We start from the raw sequence: 26192 nt of genomic DNA on the forward strand, positions 1-26192 counted from the left end.
CTCCTTGGAAGAGAATTATGAGATTCGGCAGAAAGGGGAAACTAAGTCCTCGTTTCATTGGGCCATATAAGGTTCTGGAAAGAGTGGGTCCTTTGGCATATCGGTTGGCATTACCTCCAGAGTTGGAGAAGATACATAACGTCTTCCATGTGTCTATGTTGAGGAGGCACCAATCAGACCCATCTCATGTACTACCAGTGGAAGAAATTGAAGTGAATCCAGACCTCACATATGAAGAGGAACCCATAGAGATTCTGGCTTATGAGGTGAAGCAGCTACAAAATAAGTAGATACCGTTGGTAAAAATGCTATGGAACCATCATTCGGGCTAAGAGGCTACTTGGAAACGAGAGGAGGACATGAGGAGACAACACCCATAGCTGTTCGGAGACTAATACCAGGTAAAATTTTGAGACGAAATTTATTTAAGGGGGGGAGAATTGTAATTCCACTATTTGTATGGCCTAGTATATTTCACTATTCCGGCGACCATTGTCGGTCCGGACAATTAAGAGGATTAGAACCACACTTAAGACAACTAAATAAGCTATAAACATAAATAATTAGTAAATGCCAATTAGTTAAGTATGAATAAGAAAAACAGAACATAGGAAGTTAAACGAGCCAAGAGTCACAACGATGGGTGACCTTCTCGGGAAAGACTATGAAGTCATTTTAAACTCAAATTTCGAACCGTAAAATGTGACGTTGTGGTCCTTAGGACCATTACGAACACAATGGAAAAGAGAAAATCACGAAAAAGAAGTGTTAAGCCAGTCAAATAATTAAGTCAGGGAGCCGAAAGAAATATTGAATTATTTGCAAACCGGGATGAACCGGTGAGGGGCAATTTGGTCAATTGACCCTAGAATCGACTCGACCTAATCACAAATAAAATCGGAGAAAAGAAAATTTCAGAATCGAGAATTAAATTAAAGAGCTAATAGAAAAATAAATAGGAAAAAAAAAGAAAATGAAAAAGTAAAAAGGTGATGACATCATGCATGACATCATGCATGATGCCATAAAAGTCACAATTAATATAATTAATTAAATGGATTTTTGGGTCTTCCTAAGACATAAAAAGATAAAAGAAAAGAAAAGAAAAAAAAATAATTAGTCTTCTTCCTTATCCCATCCAAGCCACCACACTCTCTCCCTCTCATCTCCATGGAAATTCCTCCATTAAAGTTTGTCTTCAAGCTTTGAAACCCTTACCAATTCCCAACTTCTCCCATAATTATTCCATAAAACCTTATTTCCTTCCCATGAGAAAGAAATTTAGCAAGAAAGAAAGAAGAGAAGAGGAGAAAAATTGAAGATTGAAATCTACAAATTGAGGTAAGTGCAATTACATGTTAGATTCTTATTGAATTCATGAAATTAAGTTTATGTGTGATGAAATTGCATTAAAAATAAAGGAAATCATGCTTAAATAAGGGAAGAGAGAATGTGGTAGCCATGGAACCTTAAGGTTTTGATGGTATTTAGTTAGGTTAAACATGAAATCTTGGTGAATAGATGTTATATATGTGAATTGTATATTTAGATTTCATGAATTGTGAAGATTGGACAAACTTAGGGTTTTGGACATTAGGGTTTAGAGATCAAAAATTTGAAAAACTTGTAAATGGTGTCTTTGACCTAATGTGAAGTGAGAAATGGTCATTTGTGACCTAATTAAGTGTGTTAGAAGTGTTGGAATTAAAGTCAAATTCGGAGGGAGTGTGGTCATGCTACTACAACATGACCATGTCAACTTTGAGGGACCAAAAATGAAATTTTACAAGTCCAATTAGTATGAGACCAATTGGGAATGAAAATAGGCACTAAATGACACAATTTTCATTTAGGAAGCATGCCCAAAAATTGACTAAAACCTAGTGAACAAATTGACCAAAGTTGAAAAATTGCAGGCTGCCCTGCACAAACTGAGCAAATGAATAGTGTTTATTCGTTTGGTCATAACTCGAGCTAGGCAGGTCAAAATGACCTGAAATTTTACCAGTGGTTAGATGAGATATAGATGTAAAACTTTCATGGAGAACACAAACCCAAATTATGCCATTAACCCAATCAAATTACTAAGCAAATTTGAGTCACTGAATCTGCAGAACTATAGATTTACCATATGAACAGTAAAGTTTCAATGGCTATAACTCTCTCTAGAAAACTCTGATTTAGGTGATTATTGAAGCAATGGAAACTTAAGGCATAGTAGAATATTTCATATGAAGAAAATTAAACCAAATTATGGACTTAACTTAATCAAATTACTGAACGAAGTTGGATCAATAAATCTGCAGAACTAAATTCTGCAGCATGAACAGTAACCATAATTTGGATATAACTTGAGCTACAAAAGTCCAATTGGAGTGATTAAAAAAGGAGAATAAACTTAAGACAATAGGGAACATTTTCTATGAAGGAAGTTTTGCCAAATTCCAACAGAAAAGTGACCAATGGAACAGTGTAATCTTAGACACCAAAAACTGAAAATTGACAATTTTGCCTAAAAGACTTAAGTGTTGAGAAAATGACCAAAACCAACAAGTTTGGTGACCAAAATGTGGTATGTGGGTGAAGTTGGAATTCCCATACCTATTAAACCTTAGAAAGTCAACAATTTGACTTGAATAGTGTAGTGAATAGTAACCTGAAATACAAAAATTTCGTGAACGTCGAATTTAACACATTAGAGCTAGGTAAAAGTGAAGTTAAATTTATTTTTTGATTTATGCTAAGTTATGGTACTGAAATACTATGAAACTGTGAGTTTCAGCTGAAAAATACTTGGAAGCTCTGAGAGACTGAGTCAAGGCCTAGAGGCGACTCACGTCAGGTTTGTGCACAATAAACTTTATTTGAGCATTTTGTCATTGAAAAATTGATTTAGTGTGATTAATGAAAATTTGAAGTTAATTATGAATTGTGTTGCCATCTTGTGAATGAAATTGTGACTTTGGAAATTTATTGGATTTATCATGAATCATTTGAATAAAATGTTTGAAATTGATTTTTGGTTCACACTTAGTATGACAGTATCTTATTATTCCTCCTCCATTTATGGGGTGAGATCGATTATCTTTCCTCCCTCTCTGGGTTACCAGTTGAGGTTGTAGATCGGATGAGTACTCATTAGCTAGTTAGCCACCTCCCTCATTGATTTCGATTAGTGAGGTTGTAGATTGCTTTGTCGTGGTGTACAACGCGGCATTGATCAGAAATTTTGTGTCATGGCTTAAGTTATGTATGAATTGGCAACACTGTGTTTCTTAAATTATTTGACTAAATTGTGTTATTATGAGCTTTGATAATTTGTGAAATGTGATTGAGAAATATTTAAACTGTGTTTTGGCAATGAATAATTTATGTGTTATATTTTTAAATTTTTATTGTGCACCACTGAGTATTTTTATACTCAGCGATAGCTTATTTTGCTGTCGCAGATAAGAGCAAAGAGAAAGCAACAGAGTGAGCTGCGGGATTGACAAGAACTCTTGACCTTTTCTGTACGGGTATTGTTTTATACCCTTGTAGTTATTTTGATGTAAATACTGTAATGTTATAAGTATCAATGTAAAGTGAGCAGTTGTATAATAAATTGTAATAATATTATTTTTGGAACTTCTTTTTGTAAATTAATATTTATAGTTTGTGAATTTCATACTTTATGCAATGTGAATGAAGTTATTAAATATTTTGAGATGATAAACTTTAATTGGATTATGCAATTATTTTTGAAGTGGATTAAATTGAGTTAACTTGAAATTATTTGGTAGTTGGGAGTTGTGTAAAATTTTTGGAAGTGTTTTTCTTAGATATTTAAAGAACGGTTTTTTCCAAATACAAACAGAACTCTGTTAAAATTTTTGTAAAATTGCGGTAAAATTTAAAATGGACAAAAATTTTTACTAGTTTATAAGCTTTGAATAAATGATTTTAATTGCTACCAAAATGCTCACCACTTCCAAAATGCAAGAAAATAGTTTTAAAATCCCTTGTAGTGTACTTAATGAATTATCGAAAGGTGAAGTTCAGTAGTTCATTAGGTATTCTACGGGATCATGTTATGCCTTACAGAGGGGTAAGGTGTGACAACTTGTATATGTGTGTGACTTACTAGGCTCATCACTAATTGGCAATGAGACCTAATATTAACTCTTAATATCATCAGAACTCTTTCTTACTATAAATGATTTCTCTAAATCACTTTATGCACCTCATAGACCATGGTTAACACCTAGCATAGCATGCCATAGCCACCCAATCAGTAATAAGATTTACCTTAAATGAACCTATAATCATTTGTTACCATGCACTAGAATCTCTCTGTTACAAAATCCCAATTTGAGCTGGAATCATGGTTTATGTCAAACCCCATTTGCTATGAATATTATGTTTTCTTTTAATTCCAGTTCTTGATTAAAAAGTTTTTCTCATCAGAAACTCTTTTCTGATTAAATCTATCTGTCCTGGCTAGGAACTTGAAAAATCAAGAACAATTAAATGAACATAGGATTTTATCCCTATTTACTTAGAGGAACAGATTCCATCTTGATCAACATCAACCTCCATATATAACTAGTAGGAGCCAACATATGCCCATGTACCCATACACAGTACAAGTATGAAAGTAGTATCAAACTTAAACCACCTATATATAAGATAACTGTGCTATCTCAGGTCTAAAGATTATATGCACTAATATGATTTATGACAGTACATTGACAAGAGATAAACTCCATGTGCTTGTCATAAATGTCACTGGTTCAGCCTACTTATCATGTATAAGTGCCTATCATATTTGTTATATGGCATGAGACTCACCATTACTTCTTATTTACATCTCATGTAAATAACTTGGGAACAAACATGATTATAATCTTTCTAGATAAGTCATGTCCTTATTGTGAATTATCCTCGATTGTGAACCTATTTATAATACCTTTTGCTAGAAATACTGTCACTCATATTCTTAACAACTTAAGAATAATATTTCTAACAAAATATCGATGGAGTTTTTCTATTACACATAAATATATTATGTAAATGGAAAAGTGAAAATGCCTTTTATTAATAAAACATGTACAAGATACATACTAAATGATATGCTCTAGGGTATACTACTAATAAGATAGACTTTCTACCATCGATATTTGATTGGAAATCAGAATCAGTATAACCATCCAATTGCAAGTCTCCACCTGTAACACCCTCACTGTAGCAACTCTATACATTACACTGTTCCGGTGACCAGTGTCGGTCCGGACAGCTAGAGCGTCTGGAAAAATAGTTAAACTAAAGTGAGGAACTATAATAAACTCAAATATTAACAAGAAAAATTTAGAAAAAATTTTAAAAATAAAATATAACCAAGTTAAATGAGTCGGTGCCCTAGCGATGGGTAACCGAATGGGAAGTTGCGGTTCTCGCAACTAGGAGCCCTAGACCCAGGGAAAAATTCATAAAATAATTTTTATGACTCCAGAGAAGGGTCATTGAGGTTTTTATGGCATTAGAATGTCAAAAAAATGCTTAGAAAAATTTTTCAATCGGTACAAACAATTTTGGTCTGTTAAGCTAAACGGAGGGCATTTTTGTCATTTTGCCTTCAGAGGTGATTTTTGGCCAACTTATCCAATTAAGTAAATAATTATCATGACACAAAATGTGAATAAATATTGCTAAAAATTAAATTGAAAATAAGTTGAGAAGAAAATAAGAGGAAATGAGATAAAAAGCTAATTATGACATCACCATGATGTCATTAAACACTTACCACCAATTACAATTAAGCAAGCCCATTTAAAAAAATAAAAGGAGATAAGAATAAACAAAAAAGTCATCAGCCACCCCACTCTCCAAACCAGCCGAAACACCTCCATAGCCGATTCCACCATTAAAGCTTACAAAAGCTTCATCACTCACCTCATTCCACCTTGAAACCCTGACTTAGCTTCAGAAAAAATTAACCTAGTAACTTGAACATCCTCTAGGCAGCCAAAAGAGGAAGAAAAAAGAGAGTTTAATTGGCTTGAAATTCTGCTTCAACAAGGTTAGTGTCCAATTCTTGTTCCTTTTGCTTTAATTCATGTTTAAGGGCATGAATTGTGTAGGAAATGTAAGAAAATAAAACAAACAAGTTTGTGTGTGCACCCTACAAATTTCGGCAGCTAGAGTTAGTTAGGGTTGGTGATTTTTATGACACCCCTTACACGTTTACAGTATAGCCGAGTAAGATATATCACACAGTGTACCGAAACACCCTATTTTATTTCAATCATTTTTATCCTTCCTAATTTATTTCTTTTATAGTTATGAAGTATAATTCGTGAAATATCATTCATTAAAGTCATTTATTAAAATCATAATTTTATTTGAGGTTCTGTAAATTTTATAGAAAATCTGGCAGAGTGCCAGCTAAAATGGATAAAACAGTTCTTCGGATCCTATGAAAAACACTTCCAAAATTTCCAATCAATCCCAAACTCCATTTCATCAACAAAATCTCAATATTTCGTAAATATACTCCCATTTCTCATCATTTCATTTCATAGGATATTCATGTACAAGTCATAAATAAATATTCACTTTTTCATTCATAAACATAATTTCCACTATTTACATTGATAACAAAATACATTACATGAGTCTCAATTTCATATGAGAAAATAAAAGTTAATTACAAAATACCCAAAATGAAACCTAGTGTCCTATCAATGCACTGATGTTGGTGAGGTGACATGGACACTATGCAGATCTGCAGAAGGTCTCACCCAGTCTGTGGTCTACTAGGCTCTCGGTCAGTTTTTCGAGAACCTATGCGTGGCAAAAAGCAACACGCTAAGCAATAATGCTTAGTGGTGCCAATAATAAAATAAAAAGAAATAACAGAAAGTAAATATGTAGTGCATGTTTTGATGTCTTATGCAAACAATTTTTTGATCATTATTGGTAATCTTATTTATTATGTACCTGTTCAATTCATTATTTGATTAAATTTGTTCACTTTCATTTTTGGTTGCCCAAGTAACCTATACTAGATGACTGGACTGGATAAACGGGTAAACTGGTACTGGGTATCAAGTACCTCAGGCCGTCATACCATCGGTCACATATGTATCTCTCGGTGTGCAATAGAACAGCTAATGAGTTGTAATAACATTAGGCACAAGGCCAAGTCTCAACACAATGTCAGAATGGCCAAAGGCCATAAAATCACAGAATGGTATAATGCCATGTGTAGTACTGCTAACTGAACCCTATTGGCATGTCAACCTATCCAAACCAATCTTGCTAGGTATACTAGGGCATGTTACACTTTTAAATTTTACAATTCTTGAAATTTAAGCTTTGGTGTTACTATTCATTTTATTAGTCAACTAAAATGTTGACTTTTGCATAGACAATAGGTACATTGGTTCTAATACTCCTAACAGACCACATTTTGCATTCTAAAATTGTTGGTATTGGTTGCCAATACCATTTCTAAGCTTAGTGTTAGTTATTCAAAATTTTCAGATTTCAAGCCTCATATTTACTCTTCCTTTGGTCATTTGTACAGTAGGAATTTGGTAAAATTATCTTCATGAAAGTTGTTCCTTATTTTGTCTAGTTGCATTTATTTTTTTGAATAACTTCATATGGAGTTTTGTAGCTCAAGTTATGGCCTAAACACCATAACTGGCCGGATTGGACAGAATTCAAAATTTTGGGCAAAACTGGTTCTGGTAGATTTGGTAACCTAAGTTTGGTTGGCAATTTGACTAGGTTATTGTTAGAATTTGGATTTTTGTTCTTCATGAAAGTTGTAGGTCTATGTCTCAGCTTTCTGCTAGTAAAATTTCAGGTTAATTGGACCTTTCTACACTGAGTTATGACCAAATGAATAAACACTGTTCATTTGGTCATTTTGCCCAGGCAGAATGCAAGTCACCCGGATTAGGGCAATTTTTAAACCAAATTGGTTTGGTTTTATGGGCAGGGTTTCTTCACCAAAGTTGTGCCATTATGTGTCAAATTTCATGTCCAATTGGCCTTGCACCAATTGAACCTCTACAACTCCATTTATAGCTGCCCAAACAGGCTGGACTCACATCCAGACCTGTAGGTCACCCAAGGCAGCTCTCCCAAACTCAAATCCCAAGCTACAACTCACTTCAATTCCTCATCATACATAGCCAAATGGTCACTAATTGACCATTTAAACTTTCATTCACTAACACATGAACAAAGTCTAAGTTTTGTGCCCCAAACCCTAACTCCAACATTTCTCAAATCATGTAAACATATGCCAATCAATTTGTTCATCACAATTACTCATCAATATCACCAATAAACATAACTAATTCCATCAAAACCATTAATTTTCCTCTTATTCCTATGGCTGCCGAAAATTTAACTTCTCCCATACTTCATATTTTCTTCAATTTTCATGTCATACTAGCTTGTTTCAACATGCATATAACACTTAAAGAAGAGAAATGAGGTAATTATGGCACTAACCTTGACTTGGCTCCTTCTTCTTCTTGCAAACTTTAAGTTTTCTTCAATATTTCACTTTTAATCTTCTTACCATAAGCAAATATGAAGTTTTTGTTTTGGGGACTAACTAATTTATGGAGATTTTGCAAGGATTTAAAGCTTGGGAAGGAAAAGAAAAATGAAGGAAAGGATGAAGAGTGGTTCGGCCAAAGAGAAAGTGGAAGAGAATCTGATTGTTTTCTTTCATTTTCTGCCCCATTTATTCATTTTAAATGGGTTATAGCCATGTGTCACCATGTGATTGGGTGGAGGCACACTAATGACATCATGTGATGTCATAAATTTCCATTTAATTCATTTTTTTTCTTTTCTTTTCTACTCATTTTCAATTCAATTTTTAGTAATATTTATTCACATTTTATGTTATAATAATTATTTACTTAACTAGACAAGTCGGCCAAAAGTCATCTCTGAAGATGAAATGATCAAAATGCCCTCCATTTGGCTTATTGAGCCAAAATTGTCTGTACCGATTGAAAATTTTTCCTAAGCATTTTCTTGGTATTCTAATGGCATAGGAACCTCAATGACCCTTCTCTGGAGTCCCAAAAATTATTTTATGAATTTTTCCCCGGGTCTAGGGCTCTTAGTTGTGAAAACTGAAACTTACCACGGGTTACCCATCACTAGGGCACCGGGTCATTTAACTTGGTTGTATTTTATTTCTAAAATTTTTCCTAAATTTTTCTTATTAATATTTGAGTTAATTATGGCTCCTCACTTTAGTTTAAATGTTTTTCCAGATATTCTAGCTGTTCGGACCGACACCGGTCACTGGAACAGTGGAATGTATGGAATTGCTACAGTAAGGATGTTACAATTTTGCTTGATAGAAAAGTAGTGATGAGCAGCCCTTGGTATTAAATGAATGATTGAACTTAGTTGTGTAGGTGAAATGCAAAGATTAGGCATGTATGAACATAAAAAATGTGGACACTTGCACAATTCTAGGGTTTGCTCATGTGATGGTTCATTAACCTTGTAATGGTCAATTAGTGACCATTTGAATGTGTATGATAAGGAAATGAAGTGAGTTGTGGCTTGGTATTTGAGTATGGGTAAGCTACCTTGGCTGACCTGCAGAACTGAGTAAGAGTCCAGCAGGTTTGGGCAGTTATAAATGGAGTTGTAGAGGTTCAATTGGTGCAAGGCCAAGTGGACATGAAACTAGACACATAATGGCACAACTTTGGTATAGAAACCCTGCCCAGAAAACCAAACCAAGTTGACCTAAAAATTGCCCTAATCCTGGTGACTTGCATTTTGCCTGGGCAAAATAACTAAATAAATAGTGTTTATTTATTTGGTCATAACTCAGTGTAGAAAGGTCAAATTGACCTGAACGTTTACCAGCAGAAAGAAGAGACATAGACCTACAACTTTCATGAAGAACACAAATCTAAATTCTGATCATAACCTAGTCAAATTTCCAACCAAACTTAGGTTACCAAATCTGGCAGAACTAGTTTTGCCCAGAATTTTGGATTTTGTCTAATCCGGCCAGTTATGGTGTTTAGGCCATAACTTGAGTTACAAAACTCCAAATGGAGTGATTCAAAAAAGAAATGTAACTAGACACAATAAGGAACAACTTTTGTGAAGACAATTTTACCAAATTCCTACTGTACAAATAACCAATGGAACAGTAAATATGAGGCTTGAAATCTGAAAATTTTGAATATCTAACACTAAGCTAAGAAATGGTATTGGCAACCAATACCAACAATTTTAAAATGCAAAATATGGTATGTTGGGAGTATTAGAACCAATGTACCTATTGTCTATGCAAAAGTCAACATTTTAGTTGACTAAGGAAATGAATAGTAACACCTAAACCTAAATTTCAAGAATTGTAAAGTTTAAAAGTGTAACATGCCCTAGTACATCTAGCAAGATTGGTTTGGATAGGTTGGCATGCCAATAGGGTTCAGTTAGCAGTACTGCACATGGCACAATGCCATTCTGTGATTTTATGGCTTTTAGCCATTTTGGCATTGTGTTAAGACTTGGCCTTGTGCCTAATATTATTACAGTTATTAGCTGTTTTGTTGCACACTGGGAGATACATATGTAACCGATGGTGTGACGGCCTGAGGTACTTGATACCCAGTGCCAGTTTACCCGTTTATCCGGTCCAGTCGTCCAGTATAGGTTGCTTGGGCAACCAAAAATGAAAGTGGATAAATTTAATGAAATTATGAATATAACAAGTACATAATAAATAAGATTACCAATAATGATCGAAAAATGGTCTGCATAAGACATCAGAACATGCACTGCATATTTATTTTCTGTTATTTCATTTTATTCTATTATTAGCACCACTAAGCATTATTGCTTAGCACGTAGCTTTTTGCCACGTGTAGGTTCTGGAGAGACCGATAGAGTGTAGGAACAGAAGCATGAAAAACAGAAGTTTATACCATTGAATTCAAAAATTTTCACCTAGGGTCACATGCATCATGCAAGATTTATTTTTATCTATTTGATTTCAATGATAAACAATATATTAAAACTCTTTTAATATGTTTTTGGATCTGTATTTGCCATTTAAGATTTTAAAATTAATCAGATTAATTTTAGAACCCTAGATTAAATCAAGAACGATTATACTAACCTTTTGTTGCGCTGTAGCGTATTTGCGACTTTGAGATTTGTCTTCAGGACACCAAATATTGTCCCTCTAGCTTGTCCACACCAAGAACACCTATGGAAGCCCTTGAACAGCTTCTAAAGCTTTTTCTATTATTTAGAAAATCAAGTTCTGCCTTTTAAGAGATTAAAGATGTAAATAGGACACTAAAAATAATTTCTAGTATTTTTAATTCAAGAGATTGATGGCTAATCTCTTTGAATTGATGAGAGATGAAGAGGAAGAGATGGAAAGCCTCAAAATGGTGTGACAGGCTACTGGTCGTCTTATTTTTAATTCATAACAACACTTATATAGCTAGGTCAACACATTAAACCCTTGCCACATGTCACCCTTTGATTAGCTCTAGGTTTAAGTGACCTATTCACATTATGTCAAGTGTGAAACCTATATTTAATCTTAATTTTAATCATCTTACATGATTAAAGGCATTTGGCAAGCTTATGTGTAATGCCATGTGTCACCATCTCATGGTGCCACGTGTCACACTGCGAAATGATCAAAATGCCCCCATGTCTTAATTTTGAGTTCTCAATCCAAAATAATTATTTCTCCTCTTCTAATCAATTTATATCAAATATAAATAAATTAATTAATCTTTATTAATTAATTTCTCATTAATTAAATTCATATTTAAACACTTTAAATATAAATTTAATTTATACTATACATCCAATAATCTAGATTTGGTTTCAAGTCATGCTAGGGACTTGTGTATGTGTGTGACTTACTAGGCTCATCACTAATTGGCAATGAGATATGATATCAATTCTTAATACCATCAGAACTCTTTCTTACCGTAAATGATTTCTCTAAATCATTTTATGTACCTCATAGACCATGGTTAACACCTAGCATAGCATGCCATGGACACCCAATTAGTAATAAGGTTTACCTTAAATGAACCTATAATCATATGTTACCACGCACTAGAATCTTTCTGTTATAAAATCCCAACTCAAGCTAGAGTCATGGTTTATGTCAAACTCCTTTTGCTATGAATATTATGTTCTCTTTTAATTCTAGTTCTTGATTAAAAAGATTTTCTCATCAGAAACTCTTTTCTGAATAAATCTATCTGTCCTGGCCAGGAACTTGAAACATCAAGAACAATTAAATGAACATAGGATTTTATATTTATTTACTTAGAGGAACAGATTCCATCTTGATCAACACCTACCTCCATATATAACTAGTGGGAGCCAACACATGCCCATATACCCATACACAGTACAAGTATGAAAGCAGTATCAAACTCAAACTACCTATATATAAGATAACTGTGCTATCTCAGATCTAAAGATTATATGCACTGATATGATTTATGACAAAACATTGACAAGAGTAAACTTCATGTGTTTGTCATAAGTGTCACTGGTTCGGCCTACTTATCATTTATAAGTGCCTATCATGTTTGCTATATGTCATGAGACTCACCATTCCATCTTATTTATATCTCATATAAATAACTTGGGAATAAACATGAATACAATCTTTCTGGATAAGTCATGTCCTTATTATGAAGTATCCTCGATTGTGAACCTATTTATGATACTTTGTACTAGAAATACTGTCACTCATATTCTTAACAACTTAAGAATAGAATTTCTAACAAAATATCAATGGACCTTTTCTATTACACATAAATATATTATGTAAACGGAAAAGTGAAAATGCCTTTTATTAATAAAAATATGAACAAGATACATACTAAATGATATGCTCTAGGGCATACTACTAACAATCTCCCACTAGCACTAGAGCCATTCATTACAATATCTTATACCCATCTTCTCAAGATGTTGGTCTAGCTGAGTCGTGACATAGGCTTATTGAATGGATCAGTTGGATTTTCAGCTGATGCTATTTTCTGCATGGCTACATTGCCTTGCCCAACTATTTCTCTAATAATGTGGTAGCGCCTTTCTATGTGTTTGGATTTTTGGTGAGACCTTGGTTCCTTACCTTGTATGACTGCTCCATTATTGTCATAGTGTAGTGGAACTGTTGACTCAATGGAAGGAACTACGATAAGTTCTGTCACAAACTTCTTTATCCAAACAGCTTCCTTTGCAGCATCTATTGCAGCAATATACTCAACCTCTGTAGTGGAATCTGCAATTGTGCTCTGTTTGGAACTCTTCCAACTGACTGCACCTCCATTACAAATGAACACATATCCAGATGTAGACTTTTTATCATCGATATCTGATTGGAAATCAGAATCAATATAACCATCCAATTGCAAGTCTCCACCTCCATATATCAAGAATAAATCCTTAGTTCTTCTCAAGTACTTAAGGATATTCTTGACAGCTATCCAGTGTTCCAAACCTGGATTGGATTGATACCTGCTAGTCAAACTAACAGCATATGCGATATCCGGCCTAGTACACAACATTGCATACATTAAACTTCTAATAGCCGAAGCATATGGAATCCTAGCCATCTTATCTCTATCTTCAGGTGTCTTTGGAGACATCTCTTTAGAAAGATGAATACCATGTCTCACTGGTAACAATCCTCTCTCGGAATCAAGGATGTTAAACCTCTTTAACACCTTTTCCAAGTATAGACTTTGGGATAAACCAATTATTCTTTTCGCTCTATCTCTATAGATGTGAATCCCAAGAATATAGGTTGTCTCCCCTAAGTCTTTCATGGAGAATGTATTTGACAACCATATCTTTACAGTTGTCAACATACCTGTGTCATTATCCATCAACAGTATGTCATCCACATATAAGACAAGGAAAGTGATAGCACTGTCACTAACCTTCTTATATACACATGGCTCATCCTCATTTTTGATAAAACCAAAGGATTTAATGGCTTCATCAAAACGGATGTTCCAACTCCTCGAAGCTTGCTTCAACCCATAAATGGATCGCTTTAGCTTGCATACCTTGGAACCATCTTGGGATTCAAAACCCCTAGGTTGTTCCATAAAAATGTTTTCTGCAACGTATCCATTGAGAAAAGCTGTTTTGACATCCATCTACTAAATCTCATAATCATAGTATGCAGTTATTGCTAATAGAATCCTAATTGATTTAAGCATGGCAACAGGCAAGAAAGTCTCCTCATAATCGATTCCTTGCCTTTGGTGAAACCCTTTCACTATTAGCCTTGCATTATAGGTCTCTACCTTTCCATCAAAACCAATTTTTCTTCTTAAAAACTCATTTGTTCCCTATAGGTACAATACTTTCAGGTGGGTCAACAAGATCCCAAACTTGATTCTTATACATGGAATCAATCTCGGATTTCATAGCATCAATCCATTTTGAAGAATCTTTATCTGATATAGCTTCTTCATAGGTAAGTGGATCATCTCCATGATCTACTTCTTCATGAGTAGACAACTCTTGTTCTTCTTCATGAATGAAACCATATCTCACTGGTGGGTGAGATACCCTGGTTGTTCTACGAGGAATAGCTGTAGATGTTTCATTAACAGGTATAGGTTGACTAGATGGATCTATATCTATCTGATCTGTTGATTGGTTAGAATTCTCTAATTCCAACTCTATTTACCTTCCTTTGCCTCCTTCTTGGACAAACTGTTATTCAAGAAATGAGGCATCTCTACTCACCACAACATTTTGTGATGTAGTCAAATAAAAATAATATCCAAAACTATCTTTTGGATATCTAACAAATCGACCCTTTTCTAATCTAGTTTCCAATTTATCAGTGTTCAGCTTTTTGATATAAGCTGGACAACCCCAAATCTTAACATGCTTAAGACTTGGTTTTCTTCCATGCCATATCTCATAAGGTGTGAAAGAAAATGATTTTGATGGAATCCTATTTAGAATATACAAAGCTGATTCTAATGCAAATCCCCAAAAGGAGATTGGCATATCAGTATAGCTTATCATACTACATACCATATCCAATAGGGTACGATCTCCTTTCAAATACACCATTCAGCTGTGGCATTCCTGGAGGAGTCAGCTGGGAAACAATGCCGTACTCTCTCAAGTATTCATCAAATTCAGTACTCAAATATTCACCTCCACGATCTGATCGAAGAGCTTTAATACTCTTTCCTGTTTGATTTTCTACTTTAGATTTAAATTCTTTGAACTTTTCAAAGGATTCATGTTTGTATTTCATCAAATACAAATACCCAAACCTTGATTTATCATCAGTAAAGGTAATAAAATAATGAAAACTGCCTTTAGCCATTTCTTTAAATGGACCACATACGTCACTATGTATTATCTCCAAAATATTTTCAGCTCTTAGCCCTTGTCCAACAAAAGGGTGATCTAGTCATTTTGCACTGAAGGCAAGATTCACAAGTTGGAGTAGGCTTAGAGCCCAATGAGGATAAAATCCCCATTTTCTCCAATTTTGCAATCCTATCTTCTGTAACATGACCTAATCTTAAGTGCCAAATATATTTTGAATTTTGAGTTGATTTTCATCATGGCATTGCATTCTTTTAGATTGCTATACTCTGGACAGTGGAAACACTTTCCTGCTAGTAGTGGAAACACTTTCCTTTACCTTTGTCAACTTTGATGTTTGTTTTTCTGTTTGGCTATCTTCTTAGAAGGACCAGGAATCTAAGTTCTTATTGCCCTTCTTCTTATTGGACTTTCCAGTAGAAGAAGATGCAATCAAAGCTACCTCTTTTTCTTTACTGCCTAGCATATTCTTTTGGGCAATAACCAGCATGTTGAGTAAACCAGCTAAGGTGCATTCATGTTTAGTCATATGGGAATTTGTCATAAAATTCCCAAAAGACTCAGGAAGGGACTGAAGGATCAAATCCATCTGTAGTTGGAAATCCATGTTGAAGTCAAGATGTTCCAACTGCTCAATCAGCCGAATCATCTTGTGGACATGATCCCCAACATTCTATCCCTCAGACATCCTCATGCTGAACAGCTGCCTAGATATCTCATACCTAGCATTCCTACTGTGCTCACCACATAACTCTTGTAGGTGAAGGAGGATCTCACTCGCACTCTGTATGTTCTCATGCTGCTTCTATAACTCATTACTCATGCAAGCAAGCATGTAACACTTAGCTCTTATATCATGCTCCTTCCACTTGTCCAAAGTTTCATGTTCCTCTTAAGTGGCCTCTGGAGGTAAAGGACCAGGAACATTTAAATCTAGAACATATCCTATATGTTCAAGGTTCAAGACAAGTTTCAAATTTCTTAGCCAATCAGAGAGATTAGGTCCTGTCAACCTATTGCGATCAAGTATGCTTACAAGGATATTGGATGGTGGTGGTTGTTCTGTGCTCATTATTATCAGAAAATTAATTACAGAAAATAACCAGATTAATTAGTAAATGTATCAAGTAATTAACCAAAATGATTTTGGTCTTTTAATCAAATTGGTCCTCACACTAACTTAGTGAATCCTACACTTCCAAAGTAAAAAATGGAAATTCTAGTTGGATGGATTTCTAGTGGGTGATTGAATTTTTATAATTCTATTGATCATCCTCAGGTACATCCGTTATTGGAATTACAATAAACTATAAGTAAGCAACTCCTTGCCCATCATATCTCATGTGAGGTTCAATCCTTTACCTAGCCCCTAATGCTCAAAATCTCAGGTACATCCATTATTGACTTATCTTGAATTAGTTAAGTTAATCCCATTGAGCCAGTAATTATGCAAATAATTTTAACGTCCTCAGGTACATCCAATATTGGCCACCAAACCATTTACATATTTACAACATCTCATGCTTAACAATTATTCTTAAGAAACTCTCTTAAATTAATTGCATCTTATGCAACTATTTAAAATTTCTTAAAATAATTGCCCCAATGGAGGGCCTATGTTATAATTTCTTTAATTATAGCATTTCCAACTTAATCATTTGTTTGGAAGATTTTATGGTCATCCTAATTACTATTAAGGTTTCACTTTGCACATTATCCAATTAGCATGTATATATCATATAATTGCATACATTCCCATGCATCTCATGCATTCATGGATAAGCAGTAAATATGGTATGATCATAAACTTTCTAAGGGATTCAATTCTGAACCACCAAGAATTGAATCAGGGCATTCCCAGGTGCATTTCATTCATTCATTTTACAAGAGTTGCTGAAGGAGTACATAATCAACACTTGATCTTGAATTCCTCCCACTGGTCCTACCAATGCTCTTGACCTCCTTGAACTTCTTGCAATCCATTATTACATAGTAATCCTTAGCATACCAAGGCGTGTGACACCCCTTACCCGTCTATAGTGTAGCCGAGTAAGCTATGCCACACGGTGTACCGGCACACTCTATTTTATCTTAATTAATTTTCATCATAATTTTGAATATAACTTGTGAAATATAATTTATTTAAGTCATTTATTGAAATTATAATTTATTTGAGGTTCCAAAAAATTTATAGAAAATCCGGCAGGGTACCGGCTAAAAATGGAGAAAACAGTTCTTCGGAACCTGTTAAAAACACTTCCAAATAATTTCCAAACAATCCCAACTTCAATTCATCAACAAAGTCTCAATATCAAAATCTCAACATTTTCCAATCTCATTTCTCAATCATCATTTCTCAGGGTATTCATATATAAGCAACAGATAAATACTCAATTTACTTCCATACATATCCAAGTCATAGATAGATATTTACGTTTCCATTCACAAATACAATTTTCATAATTTACATGAACTTCAAAATACATTACATAATTCTAAATACATATGAGAAAATAAAAATTTAGTTACACAATGACAAAATGACACCTAGTGTCCTACCAATGCACTGCAGGTGGTGAGGTGACACAGACACTGTGCAGAACTGCAGGATGGACTCACCCAGTCTGCGGTCTACTGGGCTCACGATCAGTATCTCCAGTACCTACGTGTGGCAAAAGCAACGCGCTAAGCAATAATGTTTAGTGGTGCAATAATAAAATAAAAGAAAATAGCAGAAAATGAATATGTAGTGAATGTATATGTTTTATTTGTTTGGTATTAGTATATCCATTATATTCATTAATTTTGTTCACTTTCATTCATTTGGTTGCCCAAGTAACCTATACTGAACGACTGGACTGAATAATAGGTAAACTGGCACTGGGTATCTAGTACCTCGGGCCGTCACACCATCGGTCACATATGCATCTCCCGGTGTGCAACAGAACAGCTAACAAGCTGTAAATACATCAAGCACAAGGCCAAATCTCAATACAAGGTCAGAATGGCTAAAAGCCATAAAATCACAGAATGGCATATTGCCATGTGCAGTACTGCTAACTGAACCCTATTGGCATGCCAAACTATCCAAAACAATCTTGTTAGGTATACTAGGGCATTTGATACTTTAAAATTCTTCAATCTTTGAATTTTAAGTTTTGGTGTCACTATTCACCTCTTTGGTCAACAAAAATGTTGACTTTTAGGTAGAAATTAGGTACATTGGTTTTGGCACTCCCAACATACCACATTTTACATTTAAAACTTGTTGGAATTGGTCACCATTACCATTTCTAACTTAAAACCAAGAGGGCAGAAATTTCAGTTTTTGAAGCCTAAGTTTACTGTTCCATTAAGCACTGTTGCAGTGGGAATTTGAAGAAATGGAAAACATGAAAGTTGTTCCTTATTTTGTCTAGTTGAATTTATTTTTTTGAATCACTCCATTTGGAGTTTTATAGCTCTAGATATGGTCCAAAAACCATAGCTGGCCGGATTGCCAAAACTGCATAATTACCAAATCTACAGTACCATAAACAGTGACTGTGATTGCATTTTTGAATAGGTTCTGGCCATAATTTGGGGTAGGTTTCTTCATGAAAGTTGTTTGTCTATGTCTTGAATTGTTGCTGTAAAAATTTTAGGTCAATTGACCATATCTACAGTGAGTTATGGCCAAATGAACAGTTACTGTTCATTTAGTCATTTCTGCAGGTGCTGTTGCAGGGTATCCGGATTGGGGCCAACTTTTGGTCCTCTTACTTTGGTCTTTTGGGCATGGTTTCTTCAGAAAAAATGTGCCATTATAAGCCTAGTTTCATGTCCAATTGGCTAAACACCAATTGGACCAACACAGCCAAAGATATGGCAGTCCAAACAGGATGGACTCACAGCCTCCCTGCTGCTGTCACTAGGCAGCCTACCAAAACACTTTGTAACACTCTAATGCACTTCAAATTATGGTCAATTTATCTCAAATGGTCACTAATTGACCATTAGAATGTTCTTTAACAATTTCATAAGCAAACCCTAATTTTGGTCAAGTCTCCAAGTTCTCAAAGTTTAAGTTATGCATTAAACTTACAATTTCAACTTAAATCATGTCCTTAAACATGAATTGAGTGAGAGAGAATAAATTGGGCACTAACCTTAGGAGGGAATAATTTTCCCTTCAATTTCCTTTACTTTCTTTAATTTTCTTCGCAGCCAAACACTTTCCCAAGAGGTAAAATCAAGTTTTTGTGAAGAAGACTAAAGGTTTTATGGTGATTTTTCAAGAGAATTTCTAGTGAGAAGTTTGGAATAACAATGGTGAAGGGAGAGGGAAGAGAGAAATGGCTGAAGAAGATGTGGAATTGCAGAAATTGTTTTCATTTTTTGTCATTTTATCTCTCTTTAATTTGGCTTGTTGAGTTGTGATTGGTGGAAGCCTTCCAAATGACATCATGTGATGTCATATTTAGGTTTTTCTTTCATTTTCTTTTCTTCTTTTCTCTACTCATTTTCAATTTAATTTTTAGCAATATTTATTCATATTTTAGATCATAATAATTATTTACTCAACTGGACAAGTCGGCCAAAAATCACCTCCGAAGGTGAAATGACCAAAATGCCCTCCGTTTGGCTCAACGGGCCAAAATTGTCTGTACCGATTGAAAAATTTTTCTAAATATTTTCTTGGCATTCTAATGCCATAGGAACCTCAATGACCCTTCTCTGGAGTCCCAAAAATTATTTTATGAATTTTCTCTCTGGTCTAGGGCTCCTAGTTGCGAGAACCGCAACTTCTCACTAGGTTACCCATCGCTTGGGCATCGGCTCATTTAACTTGGTTGTATTTTATTTCTAAAATTTTTACTAAATTTTTCTTATTAATATTTGAGTTAATTATAGTTCCTCACTTTAGTTTAAATATTTTTCCGGACGTTCTAGCTGTCCGGACCGACACTGGTCACCGGAACAGTAAAATATACGGAATTGCTACCGGGAGGGTGTTACAAGGCGAGTTTATAAGAAATTTAATAAATGAAATTACAACCCAAAAATTATTACAAACTTAATAATACATGCCCAAAATAAATTAAAATAAATTAATTAATTTACAATCCCAAAGAAACATAAAAGAAATAAATCCAATCACATTGGTCTTTTATAGTCCATGATCATCCATCATGCATATCTCTATTTAACAATTAAATAAAATATACATACTTAAATTAAATTGAATATCTCATATTCAACTTCAAAATATAGATTTGAATATAATTCAAATAAATTTAAAAATTCAGATTTGAATCTCATTAAAACAAATTTAAAAATTCAGATTTGAATCACATTCAAACAACCTTAAAAATTCAGATTTGAATCACATTCAAACAATTTTTAAAAAATCAGATTTGAATTACATTCAAACAATTTTTAAAAATTCAAATCTGAATATTATTCAAACAACTTTAAAAAAATCAGATTTAAATATGATTCAAACAACTTTAAAAATTCTGATTTGAATCACATTCAAACAACTTTTAAAATTTAGATTTGAATCACATTCAAACAATTTTTAAAATTTTGATTTGAATCAAAATTTAATTGTGTGATTAAAACTACTAATTAAACACTTTAATTAGTCAAAGAATAGGCCTTAGATCATACAACAATTGCAGAATTAAAAGCCAAACCTTTACGCCACCATTGAGGTGTTCTCTTGCATGCCGCCACACATCCATTGCAACCAGCAATGGATAAATCAACTCATGATCAAAAAACACAATTAAATCATATAATCAACAATCTAAATGGCAAATATAGTGGCTCTGATACCAATTGTAGGAATGGAAGCGTGAAAAACAGAAGTTTATACCATTGAATTCAAAAATTTTCACCTAGGGTCACATGCATCATGCAAGATTTATTTTTATCTATTTGATTTCAATGATAAACAACATATTAAAACTCTTTTAATATGTTTTTGGATTTGTATTTTCCATTTAAGATTTTAAAATTAATCAGATTAATTTTAGAACCCTAGATTAAATCAAGAACGATTATACTAACCTCTTGATGCGCTGCAGCGTATTTGCGACTTTGAGATTCATTTTCAGGACATCAAATGTTGTCCCTCTAGCTTGTCCATACAAGAACACCTATGGAAGCCCTTGAACAGCTTCTAAAGCTTTTTCTATTATTTAGAAAATCAAGTTCTGTCTTTTAAGAGATTAAAGATGTAAACAGGACACTAGAAACAATTTCTAGTATTTTTAATTCAAGAGATTGATGGCTATTCTCTTTGAATTGATGAGAGATGAAGAAGAAGAGATGGAGAGCCTCAAAATGGCGTGACAAAGGAGGAGAGACTATTGGTTGTCTTATTTTTAATTCATAACAGCACTTATATAGCTAGGTCAACACATTAAACCCTTGCAACATATCACCCTTTGATTAGCTCTAGGTTTAAGTGACCCAATCACATTGTGCCAAGTGTCAAACCTATATTTAATCTTAATTTTAATCATCTTACATGATTAAAAGACATTTGGCAAGCTTATGTATAATACCATGTGTCACCATCTCATGGTGCCACGTGTCACACTGCGAAATGACCAAAATGCCCCTGTGTCTTAATTTTCAGTACTTAACCCAAAATAATTGTCAAACCCTACCCCTCTGTAAGGCATAATATGATCCCGTAGTATATCTAATGAATTACCAACTTCGTCTACTGATAACCCATTAAATACACTAAAAGGGATTTTAAAACTTTTCTTACTCCTTTTTACCGTGGTGAGCACTATTTACAGGTGTTAAAAATTTTTGAACTGAAGTGAAACAGCTAACACATTTGGACTATTAGTAATTTCTGTAAAAATTTTGGCAGAGTGCCATCTGTATTTTGGATAAAACAGTTCTTCAAAACCTGTAAAAAGCACTTTAATATTTTCCTCAATCTCAAACTCCAACAAAATTCAACACAATATGTTTTTCAACTGAAATCCACAATAATTTTTCAAAGACTGAGATACAAGAAATATAATACAAATTTTACAAGTCAAAATAACTCATAATTTACTTTACAACTTCAATATACAATTTTAATTTACAACTGCTCAAAACCAAAAACAATATATATATACAGTGAACATACATTACAGTACAAAATGCAAAATGTGGTATACTCAATATACCCGATGATCTCTCTTTGAATGTACTAGCAGCCTAGTCTGCTGCCCTGTCCGTCTGTCTACTTGCGACAGCAATGAAAAGCTATCGCTAAGACATTGTCTCAGTGGTGCACAACATTAACCAAATACAATTTTAAATCACAAATCATAAGTTAAATAAATAGTGGATACTTAAAACCATAGTTAAATTCAAGACAATGAATGTCATAAGGAATTTAACACAATATCATAATAAATCTCAGTAATCAAAACATAGTAAAATTCAAAAGACAGTGAATGTCAATAAGAATTTAAAGTCCATTTCACAATATCACAATGAATCTCAATAAATCACACACAGCTTAATCATGTTCCACAATTTAATTCGTCCCAAAAGCCGATGGCTAATGAGGTATTCAATTCATCCCAAAAGTCGATGACTAATGAGGAATAACATAGCTAGCTAGCAAAAATATGAGCACTCATTCAATTCGTTCTCAACAGGCACACACCTCAACACTTCAGCCAGAGAGGGAATTCAATTCATCCCACTAGACAAGCTAGCGAGGAATACAATCAATATACATGATAGCTGTGGTTTCAAACCATTTCCAATGTTTTTCAATCAATAAGTGTCCATCAAATATAATTCAAACAATTTTTCACAGTTTCAAACCATTTACAATGCTTTTCAATCAATAAGTATCCATTCAAATACATTTACACAATTTAAAACAATAATATGCAAATAGTCATAATTTATTTCAATTGAAAAATTCAAAAGAAATAACTGTTGTGCACAAACCTCTGATAACTGTCTCCTGGCCTTGACTCAGTGTTTCCTTCCCTTTCCCTGAGTCTTTGCTAACTGAGAAATACAATTTGAAGTGTTTCAGTACTCATTTAAACTGTCTCTAACGATAATGCTTGATAATTAATTCACTGAATTTTATTATTTGCTTAGTCAACCTAATATGTAGACCTCGATGCATTCTAGGTAAATTAGGTTTTAATGTTACTAATATGTCACAATCAATTGTCTTTTAGGGTTGATACGTGTTACCAAATTCATTTCCATGTATTTTGCATTTTATTGTAATTTGCTAGATTCCGGGATACTAGTTTGACCTAGCCGGACGACCTAGTTCCCTCAGTTTTTGGTTTTTGGTCAAACCTACAAACTTGTAGATCTATATCTTATTGCACGCGGGGCAAAATTTCAGGTCATTCTGAGTTATGTAGACCAAGTTATGGTCATTTTACTATTGCTGGTCAAAATGCATCAAAATTGGTCACTTTAGGTCATTTTAGGTCATTTTAGGTTCGGCTAGTTTTTGGATCCGAACTTGTGCAAGCTTTTTTACTTGATTATGGTCATTTCTAGGCTTTTGTGTCTTCATAAGACTTGTAGATATAGGTCTTAACTATTCATGGTCAAAATTTCAGGTCAATTGGACCTTTTTTGAGTGAGTTGTGGCCAAAACACTAACTGCTACCCAAATGGCCAATTTTCAGGCCTTAATTGCACTAATCCAGATTTGGTCATTTTTCAAGCTACCTTACAAGCTGAATTCTGGCAAGCTTCCTTCATGAAAGTTGGCACATTTTGTGCCTAGTTTCACCTCCAATTGGTCTCATATCAATTGAAGCAACACACTTAAGGTTCTAAGCCCAAAACCTAATTGCCCTATTGCATTTCCTTCATTTCTCATCAAAGGTCACTTGTAGCATTACCAAACTCCACATTCATGTCAACTTTGGTTTGTACCATAACCTAAACATATTTTACCACATATTGTTGATCATTTTGGCAGCTTATAATCACACTCAACATACACCATAAAGTGCAGAATTTGTCAAACTCAATTACAACAATTTAATCACCTAATCATGCTCATTTACATGTCCACTATCATAACATATATCTTCACCACTTACTTACATACATAATTGGAAAACTTTAGGACCACAATTCATTAAACAATTCCATGAATTCCAGCATTCTTCAAGGTGTTAACAAGCTGCCGCATTTGTAAACCTCCCATAATTGCTTTCAAGCTCAATTCTCCACTTGGTCCAACATCACATATACATGAAGTTAACTTACCAAAATTTTAATTCATATTAGTCAACATTAATTCTCCACAATACATGTAAAAATAGGTTATTTAGTACATAATTTCATGGCTGTCCATTTAGGCATTCATGATAGAATTTCAAATTCAACATAATTTCCAACTCAAGTGCTCAACTTTAACATGCACTAAGAATTTACCTACTAAAACTTTTATTCACTTTAATCAACATCAATACCCATCAATTGCATGTGAAAATAATTTAAACTCTTTAATTACCATGGCTGCCTAAAGTAGTGCATAATAACAACTCACCAAAACCTCAAATTTTTTTCATCAATTTGTTCATCTCAAGCTTCCCATAAATTTTACTGAAGAAAGAAGTCAATTTAAACACTTACCTATTGATGAGGCTTGTTAAATCTTCACCAAACTCCCTTGAATTTAGTATCTACTTCTTGCTTGTGAGGTGGGGATCAAAATTAGTGAAGTGACTTTGGTGTTTGGAGGTGGAAATGGAGGAGGTTAGGAAGCTCTCTCAAGTTTCGGCCATGGAGGATTTTTAAGGGTTTCATTTCGGCATGGAGGAATGAATGAAGAAGATGAAGTGCTTAGTGGGTTTTACACCTACCCACGTAGTGATTAATTTAACCCATAGTGCTCCACCCACCCTAAGATAATGATTTAATATGTTTTAAGTGTTAATTACTTAATTTATACCCCATTTTTGCTATTTACATTAGGTACCACTAACTAAATTTTTCATTAAATTTTCCAAGTGTAGTATCATGTATTTTTAATGGACATTTAGGTCAAAAGACAACTCGGGGTGTCAAATGACCACAATGCCCTTGTTTGGGTTGCATTCCTGATTTTTCGATAACACCGGGTTTTGTCCGTTGTTCAATTTCTCACTTTTCTTTATACTAATTAATTAATTTTTCTTTGATATTTCTAATGGTATTTGTACTTCAATAGACATTTATCTAAGTCCTAAAAATATTTTCCAGGATTTCCCGTGGTCCAGGGCTAGTCAAGGGTCCACGCCGTGATTACCCGGTGCGGTCACCCATCACTAGGGTTCTCGGCTCGCTTAACTTGGTTACATTTCTTTGTTATTATTTTTCCTTTGTTTTTCTTGTATTTTCTTTTCTTGTATTTCATTATTTTATGTCTCCTCACTCATATCGAAGTGTAGTCCTAGGCATCCTAGCTGTCCGGACAACACTAGTCACCGGAACAGTAGAACGCACTACCGAACTTAGGGGTGTTACAGTTCTCCCCCCCTTAAATAAATTTTGTCTCGAAATTTTACCTGGCATTAGTCTCTGAACAGCTGTGGGTGCTGTCTCCTCGTATCCTCTTCACTCCCAAGTAGCTTCCTGGCCTGAATGATGGTTCCACAGCACTTTAACCAGGTGTATCTGTTTGTTCCTCAGTTGTTTCACCTCATAAGCCAGAATTTCTATGGGTTCTTCCTCATATGAGAGGTCTGGATTTACCTCAATCTCTTCAACTGATAGTACATGAGATGGGTCTGATCTGTACCTCCTTAGCATGG

This window comes from Hevea brasiliensis, chromosome 8, assembly GCF_030052815.1.
Source record: "Hevea brasiliensis isolate MT/VB/25A 57/8 chromosome 8, ASM3005281v1, whole genome shotgun sequence".
Classification (NCBI taxonomy): domain Eukaryota; kingdom Viridiplantae; phylum Streptophyta; class Magnoliopsida; order Malpighiales; family Euphorbiaceae; genus Hevea; species Hevea brasiliensis.